Consider the following 26694-nt stretch of genomic DNA (forward strand, 5'->3'; position numbering starts at 1 on the left):
TCCTGGAACAACGGCAGAGTATTGACCAATCCCAGCAGCCATACTTCAACCACTCATAGACTGCTGAGTGTTCAAACTGTGTTCAAATAAGACAAACACCAACCCGTAACCAATCCTGGTGTTTCTGTACATCACTTTCCTTTTTTTCTCTATAAATTTGTTCTGACCACGAGGCATTCCTGGAGTCTCTCTGAATCTGCTGTGATTCTGGAGGCTGACCGATTCATGAATCTTTGTTTTTTTTCTTAATTATACTCTGTTTAATTTGTCTGAAGTTTTATTTTAACAGATCTGGCATTAGAGGTGGGATTCGAAGTAAAACTCTAGTGACCCCCAGGAATACTAGGTGACCAGGCAAGGTACCTGTGGAGCCCGTTGTGCTCACTATTCTCTTGATTGTAACTAGAGGTCATGGGTGAGTTTTCTCTTGGATTCCGAGCTCCACTAACTTGTGTTTTGAGCTCTCTGAGTTTACTTGAGGAATGTTTAGATTGGACTGGGTTCAAGATAGAATTGGATTTGATAATTAACTGGATTGGATTCAGTTAGAGGCTTTGGACCTCAGGTAGGTACCTTATTTTTAAAGTGGGTTCATCTCAGTCCAAGAAGTCTGGGATTCCACTTTCCAAGATGGTAGCTAGTATCATGTATAAAAATTATGGGCCCGGAATGTGTATATTTTTAGAAAAATGGGTTAACCTCACTAAAAAAAAAAAAAAAAAAAAAAAAAAGCTTAGAATTAAGATGGCCACAATGGGGGGTTTTTTAATTTGGATAAATTTATTTGTTTGTGAGACATATTAGAAAAGGGGGGGATCAAAAACCCCACAAATAGTGGGACATATTCTTACATATTCATATTCATGGGTATGCAGAGGCCTCTAAAAGACTAAATGAATCAAAATTTGCCTCCTTAAAGGATTCTTTGCAAGAAACAAATGAAAAGCTTAAGCCACAGACTAAAGACATGATAAAACTACTCTAACTGAACTAACCTCAACTGTTCCTTCACTTTATCCATCTCTACCTACATACTCTGAGTCCACTAACCTTTTATTTAAATTATGTTTTTCACCCTGAAGATGATGGGAAAAAGGGAATTTAGGCAGATGCCTTCTGATCAGTCAGGCCTGTCTGCTGTAACTACTTTCACTGCATGGTCTAAAACAGCTTAGAGCCATTGTGAAGGACTTCCCTGACCCAAGGAAAATCCTCAAAAATTTACTGAGGAATTTAGAACTCTCCTAGGAGCTTACTATCTAGGACTTCCTGACATTTACCAATTTGTTCACATGATACTGGGGTTGGTGAAGCTTGGAGATGGATGGCAGCAGGAGAATGGGATAGACCTGAAGAGGATATTAAACACCCCTCCAAAAGTTCCTCAGGGGAAGGATCAAAAGCAGCTAGAAAAATTGCTGAAAACCTCTTAAATTCAATTTCTAACATTTTTCCACAAAAAAATTGATTGGTCCATCATCCAATCATGTAAACAAAAAAAGGATGAACTAGTTTCAGATTACAGAACTTGCTTAGGATCATTGTTTGTGAAACATTCTGGGCTCAAAGTACAGCAAGGAATATTTCCTGTAGGGACTGAAATGGCATTAAGTGCTCTGTTTATAAATGGACTTGGTCCTGAACTTAGCTGTGTAATTAAAAAACATAAGCTGGGATGAGAAGTTACAGATATGACTGCATTGGTGGCCTTGGCGGAACATTTTGAGAGGACTCAACAGCAAGAAAACTCAAAAGGCCAACATGCTTATGACCCTTCAATTATGATACAGCAGTTACGAGGGGACCAAAGGGACCTTCTCACTCTCATTTTAAATCACAACCAAGAGGTCCTAGAACAAGAAATTCTTTATCCCAAGATGTCTGCCTTTATTGCAAACAGTGAGACACTGGAAAAGGGATGTCCACTTTTATATCAGTCCACAAATAAGCCTCCCTATAGGCCAAGCTGTTTAACCACAGAAGAAGCCCAAGGTACCTTAGTCCTTCTGATAATAATCAACACTGACAAGGCTCTGAGGGATTCTCCAGTAAATTGCTCCCTGTAATACCTTTGAATGAACGTGGAGAAACAGGTTATAATAAATGGGGAGTCATGTACAGTCCTGGTGGATACCGGAGCTACTCTATCTACCATAAACCCCACTTTAGTAGGCCAACAAATCCCACAGAGTAGAAAGATCATTTCTGTGGTGGGGGTTTCAAATCAAGTTCAAGAGGTTCTCATATCTGAACCCATCCAATTAACTTAGAGGTTCTTTTCAGAAAAACACACTTTTACTATGTGATACTGCTCCAGCGAACTTGTTAGGGTGATATTTACTTTCAAAACTAAAAGCGCACACAAAATTTTTTTCAGAGAGAGAGCTAATCTTAGCATTTCTTGATTCTCCTGAACCAGAATTGTTATGCTGTCTACAGGCAGAAGTCAATAAGATAAAAACTTAGGCCTGTAATACCCCTGATCTTTCCAAAATACCTAAATGCTTATGAGCCTCTTCCCCAACTAATATAGAAAGAATTAAAAGTATAGAACCAATAAAAGTCCAAATAGATTATTCTAATCCTTTGCCTAAATTATTCCAGTATCCACTAAAACCTGAAGCAGTTCAAGGGCTCTCACCAATTGTAGAAGATTTAATTAAACAAGGACTCAGTCTCATGCACTAGCCCTTGTACCACTCCAATCTTACCAGTTAAAAAACCAAATAAGTGAGGTTGGCGATTTGTTCAAGATGTACAGGCAACTAACAGAATTGTAATACCAAGATTTCCTGTAGTCTCAAATCCTAATGCTTTATTATCTGATATACCCACTTATTCCAAGTGGTTCACAGTAATAGATCTCTGCTCAGCCTTCTTTAGCATTCCAGTTCATAAAGGGAGTCAATACCCTGTTTGCCTTTACTTGGAAAAATCAGCGGTATACCTGGACTGTAATGCCATAGGGGTTTATGGAAGCCTCTTCATATTTTTCTCAGGCATTGCATCAGGACTTAATAGCACAACAGTTTCCTCAAAATTCTACTCTCATTCAGTAAGTAGATGACTTATTGTTATGCTCTCCCACTGAGTGCTCTGAAATCGACTCAGTTTACCTTTTACAGCAACTCAAACATAAAGGTCACAAGGCTTCAACAGAAAACCTTAAATTTTCAGAGGAAAAGTCTACTATTAGGGACATGACTTGACTGTTGATGGGATTTTCCTCTTACCTGAGAGGATAAAAACTATCCAAAGTTTTTCTTGACTTGCAGCCAAAAGACAATTAAGAGGCTTTCTTGGACTTGCAGGATATTGCAGATCCTGGGTTCTGCAATATCACCATTATATGAACTCACGAAAAATGCTGTACCAGGGCCTTTACCTTGGGAAGACGGTCACGAGCAGGCTTTCAGCTAAATAAAGTTGGCCTTAGAACAGTCCCAGCTTTAGGACTTCCAAATTACACTAAACCTTTCTGCTTGTTTGTTCATGAGCAAAACAATCAGGTATTCAGAGTCCTTACTCAAGAACATGGTGATACACATAGGCCCATTGCATACTATAGCCTGCAGTTAGACCCAGTCACTAAGCCATATCCTAATTGTTTAAAAGCAGTAGCAGCAGCGGCCACGCTGGTAGAATCTTCATCAGATTTGGTTTTAGGAAATACACTTAATTTGCAAGTCCCACACGCTGTGGAAAGTCTATTAAATTCCAACCAAACCCAGCATTTTTCAGTAAGTAGACTAGCATCTTACGAATTACTTAACCTTTCTCCTTCTAATTGAGATCTAAAATGCTGTAATCTACTTAACCCTGCTACTCTGTTACCTCTGCCTGATGATGCTAAAGACCACAGCTGTGTAAGTGCAGGGTCAGAAATAGTGGCCCCTCATATTGATTTACAGGATACTCCACCGGATAATCCTAAATTGATACTTTTTGTGGATGGGCCCTGTGCTAAAAACTCAGAAGGAAAATATCAGGCAGAATATGCTGTTACCACCCAAAATTAGTTAATAGAGAAGGGAACTCTTCCTCAACTTAAGCAGCCCAACCTGTGGAACTTTTTGCCCTCACCCAAGATTGTCATATAGCTAAGGACAAATCAGTAAATATTTATACAGATAGCAAACATGCTTTGAGAGTAGTACATTATTTTGGCATGATATGAAAACTACCAGGGTTTCTCACCTCCAGTGGAACCTCCATCAAAAATGGACTCCAAGTAGATGAACTCCTTCTGCTATCCTGTTACCATTGCAGATTGCTGTTATTACAATTGAAACTCATACTTTTAGAACTAAACCTAAATATCAGGGAAACGCTTTAGCAGATTTTTATGCTAAATCAGCTACTCACATTGTTAAGATATGCAATCTGAATGAACTCCAGAAGATTAATCCAAGCCAACTTCTTTATGATGACTTATTTCAGAAACAGTGCAATGCACCTGATTTGGAGGAAAAAAAAATTGGCATCTAAAAGGATGTAAGTTTAATGTGAAGAACAGACTCACAGAGGGCTCAGAAAGCTGCCTGGTCCTCCCTGAGTCTTTGAAGCTTCCATTGTTCAAAGCTCTGTACTCCATAACTCATTGTGGAACAGATAAAATGGTCCAAATTATGAAAAAATATTGATTATGAGTCTGACAAGTCAAACATTGGTTATAAACCATTTTAGCAATTTTGGACTCATAATCCTGGAAAAACAATCAAAACTTCAGGTGGTATATGTCTACCACCTGATAGACCAGTTGAGCATTTACAGATGGACTTCATTCAGTTGTCACCTTCATTGGGGTATCCGTGTGGTCTCGTAATAGTCTGCATGTTTTCTGGTTGGATAGAGGCCTTCCCCTGTAAGAAAGCTAATGCTGTGACTATAATTAAGAAATTATTAGAAAATGTTTTTCCTGAGTGGGTGTGGTGGTTCACGCCTGTAGTCTCAGCACTTTGGGAGGCCAAGCCGGGTGGATCACCTAAGGTCGGGAGTTCAAGATCAGCCTGACCAACATGGTGAAACCCCATCTCTACTAAAAATACAAAAAAAAAAAATTAGCTTAGCCTGGTGGCAGGCACCTGTAATCCCAGCTATTCAGGAGGCTGAGGCAGGAGAATCGCTTGAGCCCAGGAGGCGGAGGTTGTAGTGAGCTGAGATCAAGCCATTGCACTCCAGCCTGGGCAACAGAGTGAGACTCTGTCTAAAAAAAAATGAAAATGCTTTTCCTTTATGGGGGATCCCTGTAAAAATTTCCAGTGATGGAGGAACTTACTTTACTGGGCAAGTTATAAAGCAATTAAATAAGGTGTTACCAACACAGTGGCACTACCATTTTCCCTACCACAAGGCAGTCTTCTGGAAAGGTTGAAAGAACAAATGGTGTATTAGAACCTATTGGCAAAGTTAACTGAATCAATTGGGTTGCCTTGGCCAAAGGTACTACCTTTGGCTTTAATGGCAATTAGATTCACTTTCATTGGAAAATATAAGTTGACCGCTTATGAAATAGTCACTGGAATGCCTATGTCCCTAAATAATACCTCATGCTTTTCCTACTCTATTGTACTCTGATATGGCTAAATATTGCAAGGCTTTAATGTATTATGCCAAAGTATATTTCCACCAGGTAAAGTAAGCTTTTCGAGATCTACTAACTGAGGATAATCAAACCTTCCATGATCTGGAACCTGGAGACTGAGCCTTCTAAAACTGACATCAGAGGAAAACTGCTCTTGAACCTCACTGGAAGGGCCTACACCAAGTCCTTCTCACCACCTACACTACAGTGAAGCTTCAGGGCCTTGGATCTCAGGGCCATGTCTCACAACTCAAAAGGGCTCCTTCAAACTCCTGGAACGTATACCTGTTGGAGACTTTAAGGGAAATCTGACCAGGGAAATCTCTCCCTAGAAGCAGACAGCATCCTAGTTGTGGACAGCTTTCCCAAGATCATGGATCAAGACTTGGCTACCATCATGAAAGCCTTATGTATTTTTCTGTTTTCCTCATTTTTTGTTGCCCTAATCCTTTCCTAGAGGAAAACCCATGGCTTTAGCTTGAGCGTATGCTGTAGAACAAAACCAGAGTAACTGTTGGGTTTGTGGGCTAATGCCAAAACAATCAAGAAACTCTTTCACTGATGCCAATCCCTCTTTGTGTTCCCAATGAGAGTTACCCTGAAACTCCAAGGAAAGAATGAAAAGCTATTTTTTTTTTTTTTTGAGACAGAGTATTGCTCTGTCACCCAGGCTGGAATGCAATGGCACAATCTTGGCTCACTGCAACCTCTGCCTCCCAGGCTCAAGCAATTCTCATGCCTCAGCCTTCCAAGTAGCTGTGACTATGGGCATGCACCACCATGCCAGGTGATTTTCGTATTTCTTGTAGACAGGGTTTTGCCATGTTGGCCAGGCTGGTCTCAAACTCCTGACCTCAATCAATCAGCCTGCCTTAGCCTCCCAAAGTGCTGGGATTATAGGTGTGAGCCACCACACCCAGCCTGAAAGCTATTCTTGATATTCTAAATATCACTGCTACTTGCTTTCTTACACTCACTAAAAACAATACTCTGGCTTTTCCAACTGACAACTCAATCATTACCAGATATAAAAAGCCAATTCAAGTGATTCCTGCAAAAGGTATATTGTGCTTCCAGGCATCATGCACTCAAGATTTTGAAACTACTTATGTTGGTACAAGTAATTGCTTATATAATGTAACTGGATTAAATTCAGTATGGCCTTTTTTACTAGATGTGTTTGTACACCCTTACAACATGCTTATAGAGGCCACAAAAAAGTAAATTTCTCACTCGACATTGTTCAGGAGATATGCAGATTTATGGATGAACAAACCTGAATGACCCCTGCTTAAATGCAACTAGTGGCCCTCTTCTCAGCCCCTGAGGGTCTACACTCGGTCTGTGGAGAACATGCATATTCCATTCTGCCTCCTTGTTGGTTTGGATCTTGTTATTTGGCCTGGATTGCTCCTGCCTTTTGAATAGCTTCCCCTGAAAATTCTCATGATAGCTCTTATAATTGGAGGCCCAAACGATCCATAACTGAAATTAGCACTAGCCTTGAAATAGACAAAGATAAGCCAGTTTTCACTGAGGAAAGATCCCAGTGGGATTCCCAGAGGCTCACTCTTGGTGGTAGTGAGGTACCATTTGTATGGAATTTAAAGCTAATTCATAAATTGGGAAAAACATTGGATTTTGTAGCCAACCAGACCTCCCAGGGTTTCAGGCAGGTAGAAGCTCCTCTCCAGAAGGTAGATGACCACATACATATTCAACAAAAACACTTAATGAAACATCATGCAGCCTTAGATCTTCTTTTTGCTCAAGGTGGAGGCCTGTGTTTGGTGATAAACAAAACTGAATGTTGTATTTACCTCTCCCCTTATTTTGTTACTACAGAAAGCTTAATTTAAAAGGTGGATGATACCGCTGTTTCCTTAGACACTGCCACCAAATAGATTAAAGAAACCTCTCAAGAGAAAGGAACCCATGAGGTATTTACAGGAGCAACTAACAGTTGGTTTGTAGGCATCCTTAGGGGTGGATGGCAAGCTTGGGTTTTCCAAGGGTCTCTAATCTTCATATTTCTCCTATTAGGTTTCCCAGTCATAATAACTTGGAAACCTACTAGACTGAAAATGAATACCTCTTTAAATCAGGCTACCTTACAGTGAACTAACACACTCCAAATGAGGACTGTGGCCAATGAGACCCTAATACTGTTGAACTGCCTATACTGTCTGAACTTGGTTACTTTGGTTCGGTTCATTTCATAAGAACTATTATTAAAGAGTATGCCTTGGCATTTTGATATTATCCTCTTGATAGTCATAATCATAGTCCCCCGGTACACTGTATCCTCTCAAGTCTTAGGTGTTTTGTGGCCAGGCTCAGTGGCTCATGCCTCTAATCCTTGCACTTTGGGAAGCCAAGGCGGGCGAATCACCTGAGGTCAGCAGTTCGAGACCAGACTGGCCAGCACGGTGAAACCCTGTCTCTACTAAAAATACAAACATTTGGCAGGCATGGTGGTGGGCACCTGTAATCCCAGCTACTCAGGGAACTGAGGCAGGATAATTGCTTGAACCCAGGAGGCAGAGGTTGCAGTGAGCTGAGATCACGCCACTGCACTCCAGCCTGGGTGACAGAGTGAGACTCCATTTCAAAATAATAATAATAATAATAATAATGAAAGTTTTATATGCAGTCATCCATTGAGTGTTGAATGGGCTCACCCCAACTGGGTCAGCAAGTACATAAAGAATCACTCAGCTGGTACAAAGTGTGACTTGTGAATTCCATATTGATACCAAAGAAGACCTGTGAAGCACCATACTAAAACTAAAGAAGACCTGTGAATTCCACACTGAGACCAAATAAGTGTTTATGATGGTGACAGAGAGTGGCATCAATGCCTAAAGTTTTGGCCAATCTCTCTAAATTGAGAGGGTGACCAAAAGGAAGGAAGTGTTAAAGTGAACTAAATATGGCCTGAGAAGGACACCGTACTTCTATGTTTGAGTCCTTGTGGATGAACCATAACCTAATTGGACTGGTAGATAAGACTGAAAACCTAACTTAGGAGAATGCATCTGTAACAATGACTGAATCTTGGCCAATCCCAGCGGCCATACTTCAACCAATTATACACTGCTGAGTGTTCAGACTGTGTTCAAATAAGGCAAATGCCAACCTGTTTGCAAAAGTCAGCTGTTTCTGTACCTCACTTCTGATTTCTGTATGTCACTTTCCCTTTTTATCTATAAATTTGTTCTAACCACGGGGTATCGCTGGAGTCTCTCTGAATCTGTTGTGATTCTGGAGGCTTCCTGATTCATGAACTGTTTTTTTTTTTTTTTTTTTTGCTCAATTAAACTCTGTTAAATTTGATTTGCCTAAAGTTTTCTTTTAACAGATCCTACACTACCTTTAGTCCTTCTCTTGGTTAATTGATTATCATTAAAAAAATTGATTAAGCCTCTGTTTGAACTTAAACTTAAGATAGGTCTGACAATGTCTCCTGACGCCATTCAAGAGGAGGAAAGATTCCAAAGATTCTCATCTTTTCTCCCCATTACACCTGCAATTTAGTTAATTACATGATTGTCTTAGTTTATTCAGTGTTGTTATAAAGGACTACCTGAGACTGGGTAATTTATAAAGTAAAGATGTTTTATTTGTCTTATGCTTCTGCAGGCTGTACAGGAAGCATAGTGCCAGCATCTGCTTGGCTTCTGGTGACAGCCACAGGCTATTTCCATACTCATGGTGGCAGGTAAAGGGAGCCAGCCAGTGTGCAGCTCACACGGGGAGAGAGGAAGCAAGAGAGAAAAAAGGGAGGTGTCAGGCTCTTTTGAACCACTAGCTCTCACTGGAATGAGTGGAGTAAGAACTCGCTGGCCTACAGGGAGGGCATTAGTCTATTCATGAGCAATCGGTCCCCATGGCCCAAACCCTTCTTATTAGGCCTCACCTCCAAAATTGAGGATCAAATTTCAACTTGAGGTTTTGAGGGGACAACATCCAAACTATAGCAATAACGCTTTTTTTTTTTTTGTAATTTGTGTTATTTTATAACATTTACACGTCATTTTGCAACCGTAGTTCCCATACATTTTAGCTTGAGTTCTATTGCCCAGTGTTCTTACAGATTTTCTGTTGGCCTCTTGGTTTTCTGAAGTTCTGTTTTGTTCCCATCCCCTACTCAAGAAGGATTTGTGTTAGCTAGTATTTGGCTTTTTCTTTGTGTAAAACTTTGGTTAGTGTCATTTTATTTTTGTGAATTAAAGGTAGGTAGTCTAGGGTAACATTCTGGATCTAACTGTTATTTTCCTAAAACTTCTCTATACTGTGTTCTCATTTCCTTTCTTGAATTTCGCTGGGAGAAAGTCTGCAGCTAGTCTGCAAGCCTGAGTTCCTTCATCCCAGGTAGCTTTGACTTTGCAGGAGGGAGAACGCTTGTTTATTATTCAGATAATTCAATTGTTTCTTTACATTTAAAAGGCTATTACTACTAACAGTTCATGTTCCAGGTTAATTATTCTGTGTCTACCTTGGCTGTGACATGTTATACCCTTTAAATATGTAGATTTGGATTGTTTCAGGCAATTTAAAATTACATCTTTAATACTTGTTATTTTCTGTTCAACTTTTCTAGGGATATTTATTATTCCTATGTTAGTATTCTGTTGTCTATCTTCCAGATACATACTTTTCTCTATTTATTGGTGGACACGCATTCAGTGGTAAGAAAAATAAAACCAATGGAAAATGACTAAATATGATAAAACACATAGCTGCCCCAAAGATTTTTATAAATTCTTTTTGCAAATTGCATTCATGATTGTGTCCTCTCTGCTCTTCATTCTTTCTTTCTGCAGTAGCAGGGCCAATGGCTGCCGAACTCCTTCTTACCCTTGTAGTATAGCCCAGGGAAGATCTATCAGTGGCTGCAGAAATTAAATTTAGAAGGGGAAGGTCCCAGGTGAAGAGAGGGCTGATCTTGCAGAAGTGAACCCTCTCTTCACTTTCCCATGTGTACCCCCCAGTACAGCCCAATGTATCCTCAAACTCATTGTAAATGTGGAGGAAACAGAAGGGAGACCCTCTATTTTTCTCCCAGGGTCTAAGTTGTAAAAGACAATTTCGATAATATCACAAATTCAAAATATTAAGTCACACGTGGTTTTCAAATCATTGTTTGTCTGGGATGCTATATTGAAATTCTGAATGCATTATAATTTAGAAACAGCTTGAAGAACAGCATTTATTATAATGGTAGTACATTATGTACAATATGTTCGCTATTAGGCTCATTACTCTGATACATATTAGTGAGTTGAACTGGCAGTCTCACCAACTTAGAAATGAACTTTGGTAGCACAGTTCAATCAAATGCTAGACAAGACCTGTATATCTGGATACTCAGAAAGAGCCTAAGCATTAGTTTCAGCAACTAGTATAGGTGCTGGAGTCAAACAACATAAAACTGGTAGTTTAGGTCCACTTTTCCATCTTTGCAAGCATATTTATGAAGGTAAGCATTTAATTTTTAGAGCTGTTTTAAAAACAAATGCTACTGAAAGGAGTGACATTAGCAAAATTGCAGACTAGGAAGCTCCAAGCTGTCATTGTTACATGGAATGTCAAAAAACAATGAGAAATGGGCTGAACTAACCTTATAAGAGCTCTGGAAAACAGCAAAAGGTCTGTAGTATCCAAGAAAACACCCAAACAAGAAAGAGCCTCATTCAAAATGATAGAAAACTTTGTGTCATTTTTATGTACGCTTTTCCCATTTCCTTTTTTAGCACAGAATTGTCTTGGTCTGGAGGAGGTAGGACCCAGTTCCCAATTCCATCACTCAAACCAGAGAGAGCAAAACAGACCTCACTTGCAATGTTCTAAACTGTCTGGGGGCTGTGAAAGAACTGGTCTGTGTATTGTTTAACTCAGATCTCAGATGAGGAAGGCAGACAGAACTGCTTGTGAAAGCTTCAGAAAGACTCCCAAATGCCTGGAGTGGGAGATGACAGTAGAGATATACAATAGACCATTTAAGATCTTATCAAGATACAAGTATTTCTGGTAAGTTAAATACTTGGAGAAAATACAAATATCAGTTTTGTTATAATTTTGGTTTGTAACTCAACTTTTTATTTTCTTCAGAATTAAAAGAAGCAAGGATAAGATTTATTGGGATATTAGGATTTTCAAAGGCCGTATATACTGGAGAAAGCAAGACATATGCCCATGTACAATGCATGTTCAGAAAAAGATGTGAGAAAACCCTGAGCTTTCAATTCAGGCTAATCCTTAGGCTCAGAGCACAACCAGTGAAGCAGTCATAGACTGCCCTAGAAAAGAGTCAGTCTGTGAAGACTTAGAGAAGTGCCTGATTTTTGTTTTTGTTTTTCAAATGTTCAATTTTTAATAAAATATCACAAATCATATAAAGTAATAGAAAAATATGGCCTATTCAATGAAAGAAAATAAATTAACAGGAACTGTCCATGAAGAAGCATAGATATTGACCTTACTAGAAAAGACTTTAAAACAACTGCTCTTGAATATGCTCAAAGAGCTGAAAAGAGTAAAAAGAACTAAGGGAAATCAGGAAAATGAAATACAAACTAATAGAATATTAGCAAAGAGATGTGAATTATAAAAAGAAACCAAACAGAAATTCTGAGGCTAAAAATACAATTATTTAATTAAAAATTTACTAGAGTGACTTAACAAAAGATTTGAGCAAGCATAAGAAAGAATCAGGGAGCCAGGCACAGTGGTTGACACCTGTAATCCCAGCAATTTGGGAGGCTGAGGCAGGTGGATCACTTGAGGTCAGGAGTTCAAGACCAGCCTGGGCAACATGGTGAAACCCCATCTCTACTAAAAATACAAAAAATTAGCCAGGCATGGTGTTGGGCACCTGTAATCCCAGCTACTCAGGAGGCTGAGGCAGGAGAATCGCTTGAACCTTGGAGGCAGAGGTTGCATTGAGCTGAGATTGCACCACTGCACTCCAGCTTGGGCAACAGAGATTCCATCTTAAAAAAAAATTTTTTTAAAAAGAGAAAGAATCAGTAAATGTGAAGACAGGAAAATTGAAATTATTGAATCTGAGAAGCAGAAATAAGCAAAAAATAGAAGAAAAGTAAACAGAGCCTAAGGGATTTGTGGTGTACCATCAAGCTGACCAATGTACACATTGGGTGAGTTTTAGAGGAGGAGAGAGAAAAATGGCAGAGCGTTATTTCAAAAAATATTAACTGTAAAGTTTCTAAATTTAATGAAAGATGTGAATCTACAAATCAAAGTATCTCAATAAACTTCATGTAGAATAAATTTAATGAGACCTACACTATGACTAATTATAATCAATCTGTCAAAAGCCACAAAGAGAGAATCTTGAAAATGGCAAGAGAAAAGTTAAATGTCATGTTCAAGTGATACTCAATAGGATTATTAATAAATTTCTCAGCAGAAACCCTGTAGGCCAGAAAAAATTGGGAAGATACATTAAGTGCTGAATGAAAAGCATTTGTCAACTGAGAATTATGTACTGAACAAACTTGTCCTTCACAAATGAGATCATTATTAAGAAATTCCCAGATAAATCAATGGCAGCATTGATGATCACTGAATCTGTCCTGTAAGACAGTCGAAAGGGAGTTCTCAAAGTTAAAATGGAAGGACACTAGACAGTAAAGCAAAACCTTTCAAAGATGTAAAGATCCCTAGTAAGTTAAGTACCTAGGGAAATATAATAACCAGTTTTGTTGTAAATTTGGTTTGTAACTCAACTTTGTGTTTTCTTCAGAATTAAAAGACAAATGCGTAAAAATAAGAATAAATATATACCAGTGTGTCTACCATGTATAAATGTATAATGTATGGTAGCAATAGCATGGTGAAAAAGCAACTGTAAAGGAGTAGAGTTTTGTATATGATTGAAGTTAAGTTAGTATTAATTAGATTGTTATAAATTTAGGATATTCTATTTAATCCCATGACAACCAAAAGAAAATATCTATGGAAAATACAGGGAATTGCATGGACGGACAACTGGAAGCAGCTAATGTGCATCGATGTCATGAAGAAGAACAGAAGGGGCAAGTAAATACAGCACCTTCAACTGAAACATCCAGGGACTCTCATTAGGACTAATTGAGGAAACTACTCAACCCACAGAGAAGGGAGAAAAGCAAGGCAAGGAGATGGCCCACCCAGGAGTGACATGGAACCAAGGGAAGCTCCCTCACCCAGAGAAGTGGTGAGTGAATGTGCAACCCCAGGGTCCCACACTTGTTCCATAGATCTTTGCAACCCTTGGGTCAGGAGATCCCCTTGTGAACCTACTCCACCTGTACTATCAGTTTGATACACAGAACTATGTGGAATCTCACAGAGCAGTTGCTCAGGCATGCACAGAGACCCAGAAGCTTTAGATACTCAGGCATCTCAGCAAAAGTAGCTGCAACTCTGGAAAAGTGGGAGGTTAGACCCCCATAATACTCCTAAGAAAGAGACTGAATCCAGGAGACTGAGCAGTGATGGTCTGTGGGCCCCACTTCCACGGTACCTCACAGGATAAAACCTACTGGCTTGGAATTTTAGCCAGCAACCGATAGCAGCATTGTGCCTCCTTGGGATGGAGCTCCTGCGGGGAGGGCTGGAAGGGGTGCCACTTCTGCTGTTTGGCCACTTGGCTATTATATCCTTCAGGCTTTGGAGAGTCGAAGCTGACCAGGGGCAAAAGGGATCCTGCAGCACAGCACAGCTGCTCCTCTAAGACATGGCCAGACTGCTTCTTTAGGTGGGTCTCCAATGGTATTCCTCCTCACTGGGCAGGACCTCCCAAATGGGGCCTCCAGCCACTCCCACCAGTGTTCTCTGGCCAATAGAGATTTGAAAACTCCCTGGGACAGAGCTTTCAGAGGGAGGGGCAGGTCAACATCTTGGCTGTTAGGGTGACTTAGCCATTCCAGCCTTCAGGCTTTGGAGAGCCCAAACCAACCAGGGGTGGAAGTGATACCCTAGCACAGCACAGCTGCCCTGTGGAAACATGCCCAGACTGCTTTTATAAATGAGTTCCTGATCCCGTTCTTCATCACCAGCCATCGCTCAGTTCAGTCAGCCCAGGGTCAGGGTCCATGCTGTGGGCCCAAGCCAGGGGTTCCCTGTGTGGTGATGAGCGGTGGGGGGGGTGTGGGACCCATGGGAGGCAGACTAACCTCCTCTCCTTGGGCTGACTGCAGCTTGTTGGAGGTGTGGATAAGGCACTTAGGGTCTTTTCACCAGGTGGAGCCTTCCAATCAGGGTCTCTGGCTACTCCCACCAGTGTTCTCCAGTTGACAGAGGATTCAGACCTCCCTGGGATGGAGCTCCCAGAGGGAGGGGGAGGCTGCAATCTTTGCTGTTTGGGTGACTTAGGCACTCCAGCCTTTGGGCTTTGGAGTACTGGAAGCATTACCCCAGCACAGCACAGCTGCCCTATAAAAACATGGCCAGGCTGCTTTTATAAGCAGGTCGCTAATCCCATTCCTCATCACCAGCAATCACTCAGTACAATCAGCCCAGGATGCAGGGTCTGTGCTGTGGGCCCAAGCCAGGAGTTCCCTATCTGGTGATGAGCAGTGGGGTGTGTGTGAGACCCTTGGGAAACAGACTAGTGTCCTCTCCCTGGGTCAACTGCACCTTGTTGGAGGTGTGAATAAGGCACTTAGAGTCTTTCCCTCCACATTCCCTCCCCATACATAATATAATATGTAATAGCAGCTTCCCCTGAGCCCACGACAACTTCTCACATCACTTTGCTGGCATGTGTCTGCATGGGAGGGTTTTGCTTTACTTGCCCCATCAGCATGCAGGAGTGCACTGTGCCCCACAAGCCCCACCAACCACCATTGCAGATGGAGCCTTGGTGGGCACAGAGCCAGCAAGACCTGCTTCTGCCAGCACCCAGCTCTTGTGCTCATGCTGTGCAGAAAACAAGGAACCCTCCCAGGCCCTGAGTAATTAATCTTGCTTGTGGGACACAGAGAAGGCACCCAGACCTGCACTAGCCAGCACCCCACCCCGAATCAACACCACCTCCCGTGCAACAGCACAGTCTCCTCCAGCAGGGGCCCCCTGTTCTCCCTGCAACTGCCTTGCTTCTGTCACTGTGGTGATGACTGCATGGTGGCAAGCACTCCTGCATCTACGAGCACTCGGCTGCAGCTGCCACACCTTGGTCTACTCAGTACACTAGGTCCAAACCTTAAGGAGCAAGAGAACAAAGTTAGGGCCCAATACAAATTCCCTGGAGTTAGAGCATGCAGTCCAGAAGTTAGGAGCTGAACACTGTCTCCTTAAAATCCTCCAGAAATGAAGCCAGTTGGCTGAATCTACCTTATACCACAATCTAACCCTCAAGGTCACCAAAGGAGAAAAGGAAAAAAACGATTCAAAGGTCAACAGCCTCAAAGATTGGAGGTAGATAAGCACACAAAAATGAGAAAGAATACATGCAATAACACTGAAAACTCAAAAAGCCAGAGCACCTCCTTTCCTCCAAATGACTGCATCACCTCTCCAGCAAGGTTTTCAAACTGGGCTGAGGCCGAGACGGCTGAAATGACAGAAGTAGAATTCAGACTATGGATAGAAACAGAGTTCACTGAACTACAAGAGTATATTATAACCTAATTCAAGGACACTAAAAATTATGATGAAATATTGCAGGATCTGACAGACAAAATACCCAGTATAAAGAAGAACATAACTGACCTGATAGAGCTAAAAAGCACACTGTAAGAATTTCATGATGTAATCACAAGTATTAATAGCAGAATAGACCAAGTGGAGAAAAGAGTCTCAGGCTTGAAGACTGCCTTCCTGAAATAAGACAGGCAGACAAGAATAGAAAAGAAAAGAATGAAAAGGAATAAATAAAACCTCCAAGAATTATGGAATTATGTAAAGAGACCAAATCTACCACTGACTGGTGTACCTGAAAGAGATGGGGAGAATAGAGCTAACTTGGAAAACATATTTCAGGATATCAACCATGAAAATTTCCCCAATTTAGCTAGAGAGGCCAATATTCAAATTCAGGAAATGCAGAGAACCCCAGTAAGATACTTTACAATAAGATCATCCTCAAGACATATAATCATCAGATTCTCCAAGGCCGAAATAAAAGAAAAAATGTTAAAAGCAGCTAGTGAGAAAGGTCAGGTTACTTACAAGGGGAAGCCCATCAGACAAACAGCAGACTTCTCAGCCCTACAAACCAGAAGACATTGGGGGGTCAATATTCAACGTTCTTAAAGAAATGAAATTCCAAGCCAGAATTGCATATCCAGTCGAACTAAGCTTCATAAATGAAGGAGAAATAAGATCCTTTTCAGACAAGCAAATGCTAAAGGAATTTGTTGCCACCAGACCTGCCCTAAAAGAGCTTCCAAAGGAAGCACTAAATACGGAAAGGAAAGACCATTAACAACCACTACAAAAACACACTGAAGTACACAGACCAGCAACACTATAAAGCAAACACATAAATAGTTCTGAGAAATAACCAACCAGTTAACATCATAACAGGATCAAATCCACACATATCAATACTGACCTTAAATATAAATGGGCTATGCCTCCACTAAAAGGCACAGGGTGGCAAGCTGGATAAAGAAACAAGACACATTTGTATGCTGTCTTCAAAAGACCTGTCTCACGTGCAATGACACATATAGGCTCAAAATAAATGGATGGAGAGAAACCTACCAAACAAATGGAAAACAGACAAAGCAAGGGTTGCATTCCTAGTTTCTGACAAAACACACGTTAAACCAACAAAGATCAAAAAAGACAAAAAAAGGGCATTACATAATGGTAAAGGGTTCAATTCAGTAAGAAAATCTAACTACCCTAAATGTATATGTATTCAGGAGCACCCAGATTCATAAAGCAGGTTCTCAGAAACCTTCAAAGAGACTTAGACTCCCACACAGTAATAGTTGGAGACTTTAACACCCCACTAACAATATTAGACAGATCATCAAGACGGAAAATTAACAAAGGTATTTAGGACCTGAACTAAGCACTGGATCTACATGGATCTAATAGATATATACAGAACTCTTCCTGCAAAAACAACAGAATATACATTCTTCTCATCACCACATGGCACATACTCTAAAATTGATCACATAATCAGAAGTGAAACACTCCTTGGTAAATGCAAAATAACAGAAATAATAACAAACAGTGTCTCAGTCCACAGCACAATCAAATTAGAATCAAGACTAAGAAATTCACTGAAAAGTATAAAATTACATGGAAATTGAATAGCCTGCTCCTGAATGACTTTTTGGTAAATAATGAAATTAAGGCAGAAATCAAGAAGTTATTTGCAACTAATGAGAACAAAGATACAATGTACCAGAAGCTCTGGGACACAGCTAAGGCAGTGTTAAGAGGGAAATTTATAGCACTAAATGCCCACATTAAAATGTTAGAAAGATCTGAAGTTAACACCCTAACTAAAAGAACTATAGAACCAAGAGCAAACAAGGCTCAAAGCTGTCAGAAGACAAGAAATAACCAAAGTCAGAGCTGAAGTGAAAGAAATAGAGACATGAAAAATCATTCAAAAAATCAACAATTCCAGGAGCCATTTTTTTGAAACAAATTACTAAAAGAGACAGACCACTAGCTAGACTAATAGAGAAGAAAAGAGAGAAGATTCAAATAAACACAAGCAGAAATGACAAGAGGGATATTACCAGTGACCCCACAGAAATACAAACAACTATCAGGTAATACTATAAACACCTTTATGTACATAAACTAGAAAAAATAGAAGAAATGGATAAGTTCCTGGACAAATACACCCTCCCAAGACTGAACCAGGAAGGAATTAAATCACTGAACAGACCAATAATGAGCTCTGAAATTGAGGCAGTAGTAAATAGCCTACCAACCAAAAAAAGCACAGAACCAGATGATTCACAACTGAATTCTACCAGATGTACAAAGAAGAATTGGTACCATTCCTACTGAAACTATTCTACAATATTGAGGAGGAGGGACTTTCTATAACTCATTTTATGAGGCCAGCATCATCCTCATACTAAAACCAGGCAGAGATACAACAACAACAACAAAAGAAAACTTCAGGCCAATATCCATGATGATCACTGATGCAGAAATTCTTAACAAAACACTGGAAAATCAAATTCAACAGCACATCAAAAAACTTATCCACCACAATTGAATAGGCTTTATCTCTGGGATGCAAGTTTGGTTCAACATACACAAATCAATAAATGTAATTTATCACATAAACAGAACTAAAGACAAAACCCACATGATTATCTCAATAGATGCCGAGAAGGTTGTTGGTAAATTCAACATCCAATCATATTAAAAACTCTCAATAAACTAGGTATTGAAGAAACATACCTCAAAATAATACGAGTCATCTATTACAAACCCACAGCCAACATCATACAGAATAGGCAAAAGCTGGAACAATTTCCCTTAAAAACTGGCATGAGACAAGGATACCTTCTCTCATCACTCCTAGTCAATATAGTGTTGGAAGTTCTGGCCAGGGCAATCAGGCAAGAGAAATAAATAAAGGAAATCCAAACAAAAATTTAAGAAGTCAAACTATCCTGTTTGCAGATGACATAATCCTATATCTAGAAAATCCTATTGTTTCAGCCCAAAAAGTTTCTTAAGCTGATAGACAACTTCAGCAAAGTCTCAGGAGACAAAATCAATGTGCAAAACTTTCTAGCATTCCTATACACCAACAGTCAAGCCAAGAGCCAAATTAGGAATGAACTCACATTCACAATTGTCACAAAAAGAATAAAATATCTAGAAATACAGCTAACAAGGGAGGTGAAAAATCCCTACAAGAAGAACTACAAACCACTTCTCAAAGAAATCAGAGATGATGTAAACTGGAAAACATTCCATGATCACAGATAGGGAGAATCAATATCATTAAAATGGCCATACTTCCCAAAGCAATTTATGGATTAAATGCTATGCCTATTAAACTACTATTGACATTCTTTACAGAACTAGAAAAAAACCATTTTAAAATTCATATGGAACCAAAAGAAGGCCAAATAGCCAGGACAATCCTGAGCAAAAAGAGCAAAGCTGGAGGCATCATGTTACTTGATTTCAAACTATACTACAGGACTACAGGATCCAAAACAGCATGATACTGGTACAGAAACAAACACATAGACCACCGGAACAGCATAGAGAACAAAGAAATCTGACCACAAAGCTATAACTATCTGATCTTTGACAAACCTGATCAAAGCAAGCAATGCGGAAACGATTCCCTGTTTAATAAATGATGCTGAGATAACTAGCTAGCCATATGTAGAAGATTAAAATTAGACCACTTCCTTATGCCTTATACATAAATTAACTCAAGATAGATTAAAGACTTAAATGCAAAATCCAAAACTATAGAAACCCTGAAAAACAACCAAGGCAATACCATTCAGGACACAGGCACAGACAAAGATTTCATAATGAAGACGCCAAAAGCAATTTCAACAAAAGCAAAAATTGACAACTGGGATCTAATTAAACCAGAGAGCTTCTGCACAGAAAAAGAAACTATCAACAGAGAGTAAACAGGCAACCTACAGAATGGGAGAAAATCTTTGCAAACGGTGCATCCAACAAACGTCTAATATCCAGCACCTATAAAGAACTTACACAAATTTACAAAAAAATTAACCACCCCATTAAAAAGTAGGCAAAGGACATGAATAGACACTTCTCAAAAGAAGATGTACATGTGGCCAATAAATATATGAAAGAAGCTCAATATCACTGAGCACTATACAAATGCAAATCAAAACCACAATGAGATAACATCTCAGTGAGTCAGAATGAGTCAGAATGGCTATTATTAAAAAGACAAAAAATAACAGATGCTGGACAGGTTGTGAAGAGAAAGAATGCTTATACACTGTCAGTGGGAATGAAATTAAGTTCAGCCATCATGGAAGACAGTGTGGCAATTCCTCAAAGACCTAAAGACAGAAATACCATTCAATCTGGCAATCCCATTACTGGGTATATGCCCAAAGGAATGTAACTTGTTCTATTACAAAGACTCATGCACATATATATTCATGGCAACACTATTCACAACAGCAAAGACATGGACTCAACCAAATGCCCATCAGTGATTGACTGGATAAAGACAATGTGGTACATATGCACCACAGAATGCTATGCAGCCATAAAAAGAATGAGATCATGTCCTTTGCAGACACATGGAAGGATTTCGAAGCCATTATTTTTGGCAAACTAACACAGGAACAGAACATCAAATACCACATGTCCTCACTTATAAGTGAGAGCTAAATGATGAGAACACATGGACACATAGAGGAGAACAACAGACACTGGAGCCTATTAGAGGTTGGAGAGTGGGAGGAGGGAAAGGATCAGGAAAAGTAACTAAAATAACGAATGGGTACTGGGCTTAATACCTGGGTGATGAAATAATCTGTACAACAAACCACCAAGACACAAATGTACCTATGTCCCAAACCTGCACATGTAGACCTGAACTTAAAATAAAAGGTAAAAGAAGAAAATACACAAAAAGAAAAAAAAGAAGTAAAATGTATCACTACAAAGAGTAAACACTAATAAAAGCAGTTATGAAGAGAATGGCAGACAAGAGGACTGTAAGACATATTAAACTCAAATAACAAAATGGTAAAATTAAGTTGTCTCAAGTGCAAATATAAAATATGCCCTAGGATAGACCATGTATTAGGTCACAAAACAAGCCTTATTAATTAAAAAAATTTTAAGTGTACAAAGTATCTTTTCTGATAAAAATGGAGTGAAACTGTAAAAGAATAATAGAAGTAAACCTGAAAAATCCATGAATTTGTAAGCACTACACACTCTTAAATTGTATCAAAGAAGAAATCAAAAGGTACATTAGAGGGGATGAGGGAAGAAAATGGCAGCTAGAAGACAGGACTAACATTTAGCTTCCACTTGGACAGACAGACAGCATGTGGAGACTCACATTGTAAACTTTTGCTCCAAGAACCATCATGGGAACATATGAGGAAGGCTGTAACAATTCATAGATCCTTTGAAAGAAGCAGCGTCCTGCTGCAAACTCTGTGAGACAGCCAAAAAACTGTGAATTCCCTAAGTGTGAGAGGGGGAAATGTCTGCCTCTGAACAATATCCGCCCTGGGGAATCTGACAATCCAGATTACAGGAGAATGATTTAACCTTACCTAGAGCTGAAACAGAGTTCAGGAGTTCAAGACCAGCCTGGCCAACATGGTGAAACCCCGTCTCTACTAAAAATACAAAATTAGCTGTACGTGGTGGCTTGTGCCTGTAATCCCAGCTACTCGGGAGCCTGAGGCAGGAGAATTGCTTGAACCCAGGATGCAGAGGTTGTGGTGAGCCAAGATCATACCATTGCAAACAAACAAACTCATAGGAGGAAACATATAAATAAATCCTTGTAATCTTGAATTAGGCAATGATCTCTTGGGTACAACACCAAAACAGGCAACAAAAATGTAGATAAATTGGATTTCATAAAAATGAAAACCTTTTGTTTATCAAAGGCCAGTATCAATGGAGTAAAAAGGCAACACACAGAATGAGAAAATATTTGCAAATCATGCATTTGATAAAGGATAAAGGATGATAACCAGATTATACAAAGAAATCCTACAACTCAATGACAAGAAAATTGTTTATAAAAGGACGAAGAACTTGAACAGATACTTCTACAAGTAAGATGTGTAAATGGCCATTAAGCACATGCAAAGATGTTTGACATCACTAATAATTAGGGAAATACAAACCCAAACTGCAAATCACATTTGTTAGGACAGCTAATATAAAAAACAAAACAGAAAATAATGAGCGATGTCAATAATGTAGAGAACTGTTGGTAGGGCATGTCAAATGGTGCAGCTACTGCAGAAAATAATATGGTATTTCCTCAAAAAATCAAACAGAATTTCCATATAATCCAGCAATTCCACTTTCGAATATCTGCCCAGAAGAATTGAAAGCAGGGATTTAAAAAGATACTTGTACACCAATGTTTATAAAAGCATGCCTATGAACATGATAGCTAAAGGGGGAAACAACCCCAATGTTCATTGATAGGTAACTGGATAAGTGCATGGGTTGTGTACATATGATGGAGTATTACTCAGACATAAATCATTCTTGTTTCCATTTTTATTTTTATTTGTTTTTTATTTCAAGATGGAGGGTCGCTCTGTTGCCCAGGCTGGAGTGCAGTGGCACAATCTCGGCTCACTGCAACCTCCACCTCCCTGGTTCAAGCACTTCCCCTGCCTCAGCCTCCCGAGTAGTTGGGATTACAGGTGCACGCCACCATGCCCAGCTAATTTTTTTGTATTTTTAGTAGAGATGGGATTTCACCATGTTGGCCGGACTGGTCTTGAATTCCTGACCTCAGGCAATCCGCCCGCCTCAGCCTCCCAAAGTGCTGGGATTGCAGGCGTGAACCACCTCTCCGACCAAGTAATTCTTATTCATACTATAATATGGATAAACCTTAAAAACGTAAAGTGAAATAATCCAGACACAAAAAAATCTATGGTTGTGCTTATATGAGGTATTTAGAATAGTCAGGTTCACAAAGACAGAAAATAGAAAAGGGGATGGGGAAAGGGGAAATACGGAGTTATTATTTAATGGGTACAGAGTTTCAGACTGGGATAATAATAAAGGTCTGGAGATGGATAGTGGTAATGGTTTTGAAACAATGAGAGTGTACCTAATTCAACTTAATTGTACACTTGAAAATAGTTAAAATAGTAGATTTTATATTATGTATGTTTTACCACAATCAAAATATTTTTTAAAGTTCATGCTAAATTTAATACACTGTCTCTTTGAACATTGTCAAAATAACAGATTCCTCATCACAATCTCTAGAATAATATTCAAGAAATATATAGCCAGTGCATTTAGTAGGAAAACTAATTTCCCTTAGTGCATTTCTTATTTGATTCAAGTAGCTTTCATAAACTAATTCCTTGATCTTACTGTCACACTGGTGCCATCCCATCTCACGAAGGCTGCCTCCTTGAGAACAGATGCATTCGGGGCAGTTCTTCCATGCCCTCCTTGCCTACCTGTCAGAATTGAAATTTTTACTTCCAGCATCCTCTTTGTTTATGATTACACTTACTTTTTTTCTCCAACTACATTTCATCATTTTAACTGCTTACTTAGGGTTTTGTTTTGTTTGTTTGTTTGTTTTTGAAGCAGTGCCTTGGTCTGTCACACAGGCTGGAGTGCAGTGGTGAGATCCTGGCTGACTGCAACATCTGCCTCCTGGGTTCAAGAGGTCCTTCCACCTCAACATCCCAAGCAGCTGGGCCTCCAGGCATGTGCCACCATGCCCAGCTAATTTTTTGTATCTTTTTTTTTTTTTGTAGAGGTGGAGTCTCACCATGTTGCCCAGGCTGGTCTCAAACTCCTGGACTCAAGAAACTCAAGAAATAGGCCTGCTTCTGCTTCACAAAGTGTTAGGATTACAGTAATTAGGTGTTTTTTTTTTTTTTTTAAGAAAATTCCTTAATGTTAAAAAATTATACAGTAGAGAGTGAACATCTAGAGTATCCAAATCCTTCCAACTAGTTTTAGTTGTACCAGGATCTATGCTGCAAGGCATGAACTTGAGAATACATTTGTGCTCTCCCATCTCTGGCCATCAAACCTTGGACAGTCTACTTCCTTAAGTATCAATTCTCCCTAACTTCTGTGCTCTGTCGCTGCCTCAGTTCAGCCCTTCATCTCTCCCCTCTGCGATTCCTGATGTCTCACCTGACTTGTCTCTCTGTCTCTAGTCTCTTCCCTTCCTAATCCACTTCAGAGTTCCAGCAAGCCCAGAAAACAATCAGTAGAAATTAGATCAAGTTGCCAGCAGCCTTCCGAAAAGAGATCTTTGAATATATATATATATATTTCCATAACAAAAACGAGTAAAAAGATGGATAAGATATGTTAAAGAAATGTTTCTTTTCACAAAGAGAGAGATGGGAAAAAAGGGCCAATGCAATTAGAATATCTGGGTGGGGTGGAAGCAGCAGTATTAACAAGGTCATGGTACAAAACAGTGACAAATTAAATTATACCAAATGCAAGAGGACATGAAATGGCACTCTCCTCAATTTCTAGTCTCCCTTTGCTTTGGGTCCAAATTCACCTTGATGTCCCTTGGACTGTGGGAAGCATATGTTTTCTGCTCTGCTCCTCCCCACTGAGAGTTTTACAGAGCCAGGCCCCTAGCGGGACGCAGCTAGCAGGAGTTCCATGCAGCCTGTGATTGGGCAGGCAAATCTCTAAACTCAAGAGTTCAGTAGTATAACATTAAGCTCACTTGTCTGAAGATATGACATATTTGGTAATATCAGCCTTAAATGATGATAGCGCTATTTTGTTCTCAGCTTCACTTCTGTATATGCTTTCAAAAAATTGTAAAATACACGTAACATAAAATTCACCGCTTTAACCATGTTTAAATGTACAGTTCAGTGGCATTAAGTACATTAATATTGTTGCACAGCTATTGCCACCATTCGTTTCTAGAACTCATCATCTTGCAAAACTGACACTCTGTCTCCATCAAACACTAACTTTTTGCTCCCCCTTCGCCCAACCCCTGGCGACCACAATTCTATTTTCTGTCTTTATGAATTTGACTATTCTAGACCCTTCATGCAAGTGGAATCACACAGTATTTGTGCAATTGGCTTTTGTGATTGGCTTGTTTCACTTACTTTAATGTTCTCAAGACTCATCCATGTTGTAGCATGTGGCAGAATTTCCTCTTTTTGGGAAGATTAATAATGGTTCATTATATATCTATACCACATTTTGTTTATCCATTCATCTGTCAATGGGCATTTGAATTTTTCCCACATTTTGGCTATTGTGAATAATGCTGCTATGGACATTGGTGTACAAATATATCAAATATATGCTCGAGTTGCTGCTTTCAATTTTTTGAGTATGTATCCAGAAGTGGAATTGCAAGATCATATGGGAAATCTATGTTGAAGTTTTTGAAGAACCATTATACTGTTTTCCAGAGTGGCTGCATCATTTTACATTTCCAGCAACAGTTCCCCACATTCTCACCAACAGTTGTTATTTTCTATTGATTGATTGATTGATTGATTGAGACAGAGTCTCACTCTGTCACCCAGGCTGCAGTGCAGTGGTGTGATCTCGGCTCACTGCAACCTCTGCCTCCTGGGTTCAAGCTATTCTCCTGCCTCAGCCTCCCGAATTGCTGGGATTATAGGCGCCTGTCACCATGCCTGGTGAATTTTTGTATTTTTAGTAGAGACAGGGTTTCATCATGTTGGCTAGCCTGATCTTGAACTCCTTACCTCAGGTGATCCGCCTGCCTCGGCCTCCCAAAGTGCTGGGATTACAGGTGTGAGCCACTGTGCCCCTCTGTTTTTTTTTTTTAATTAGCCATCCTAATGGATGTGAAGGTATTTTTCATTTCATTTTGATTTGCATTTCCTTAATGATGAGTGATATTGAGCATCTTTTCATATGCTTATTGGCCATTTATATATCTTCCTTGGAGAAATGTCTATTCAAGTTCTTTGCACATTTCTCCATCATTTGTTGTTATTGTTCAGGTGTGGAAGTTCTGGATATTAACCCCTTATCAGATGTATAATTTGCAAATCTTCTCTCCCATTCTGTGTGTTGCCTTTTTACTCTGTTGATTGTGTCCTGATGCATGGAGATTTTAATTAGGATGCAATCCATCTATCCATTTTTCATTTTGTTGCCTGTTCTGTTGATGTGATATATTTTGGTGTCATTGCTAAATTTAATGTCATAACACTTTTTCCTAATTTTTTTCAAATATTTCTTCTGTTCCTGTCTCTCTTTCTTCTTCTGGTATTCCCATTATGCGTGGAGTATACTTTTTGTGCCGTCCTACCATCCTTGGCTATTCCATTTTGTTTATTTCAAGCTTTGTTTTCTTCACTTGTCGGTTTTAGAAGCTTCTGTTGTCATGCTTCAAGCTCTGGTGTTCCGTCCTCAACTGTGTCCTTTCTACTAATGAACTCATG

General features: G+C 39.6%; 1 protein-coding gene across 18 annotated transcripts in view; it reads left to right on the forward strand.

Annotated features, from left to right (window-relative positions):
- Nucleotides 1-26694, forward strand: part of DIRAS2 (DIRAS family GTPase 2) — a 160628-nt gene that overhangs the window by 88239 nt on the left and 45695 nt on the right. Inside the window, exon 5 of one of the 18 annotated variants that reach the window (XR_004443365.1) lies at nucleotides 8238-9511. The exons of 16 other annotated variants lie outside the window; for them this stretch is intronic. The gene's annotated coding sequence lies outside the window, so the exon portion shown is untranslated. Of the gene's footprint in view, nucleotides 1-8237; nucleotides 9512-13577; nucleotides 13806-26694 lie in introns of those variants that run through there. One more of the 18 variants, XM_033236820.1, reaches the window with a different exon arrangement.

Source organism: Trachypithecus francoisi, unplaced genomic scaffold, assembly GCF_009764315.1.
Source record: "Trachypithecus francoisi isolate TF-2019V2 unplaced genomic scaffold, Tfra_2.0 Lachesis_group16, whole genome shotgun sequence".
NCBI lineage: Eukaryota > Metazoa > Chordata > Mammalia > Primates > Cercopithecidae > Trachypithecus > Trachypithecus francoisi.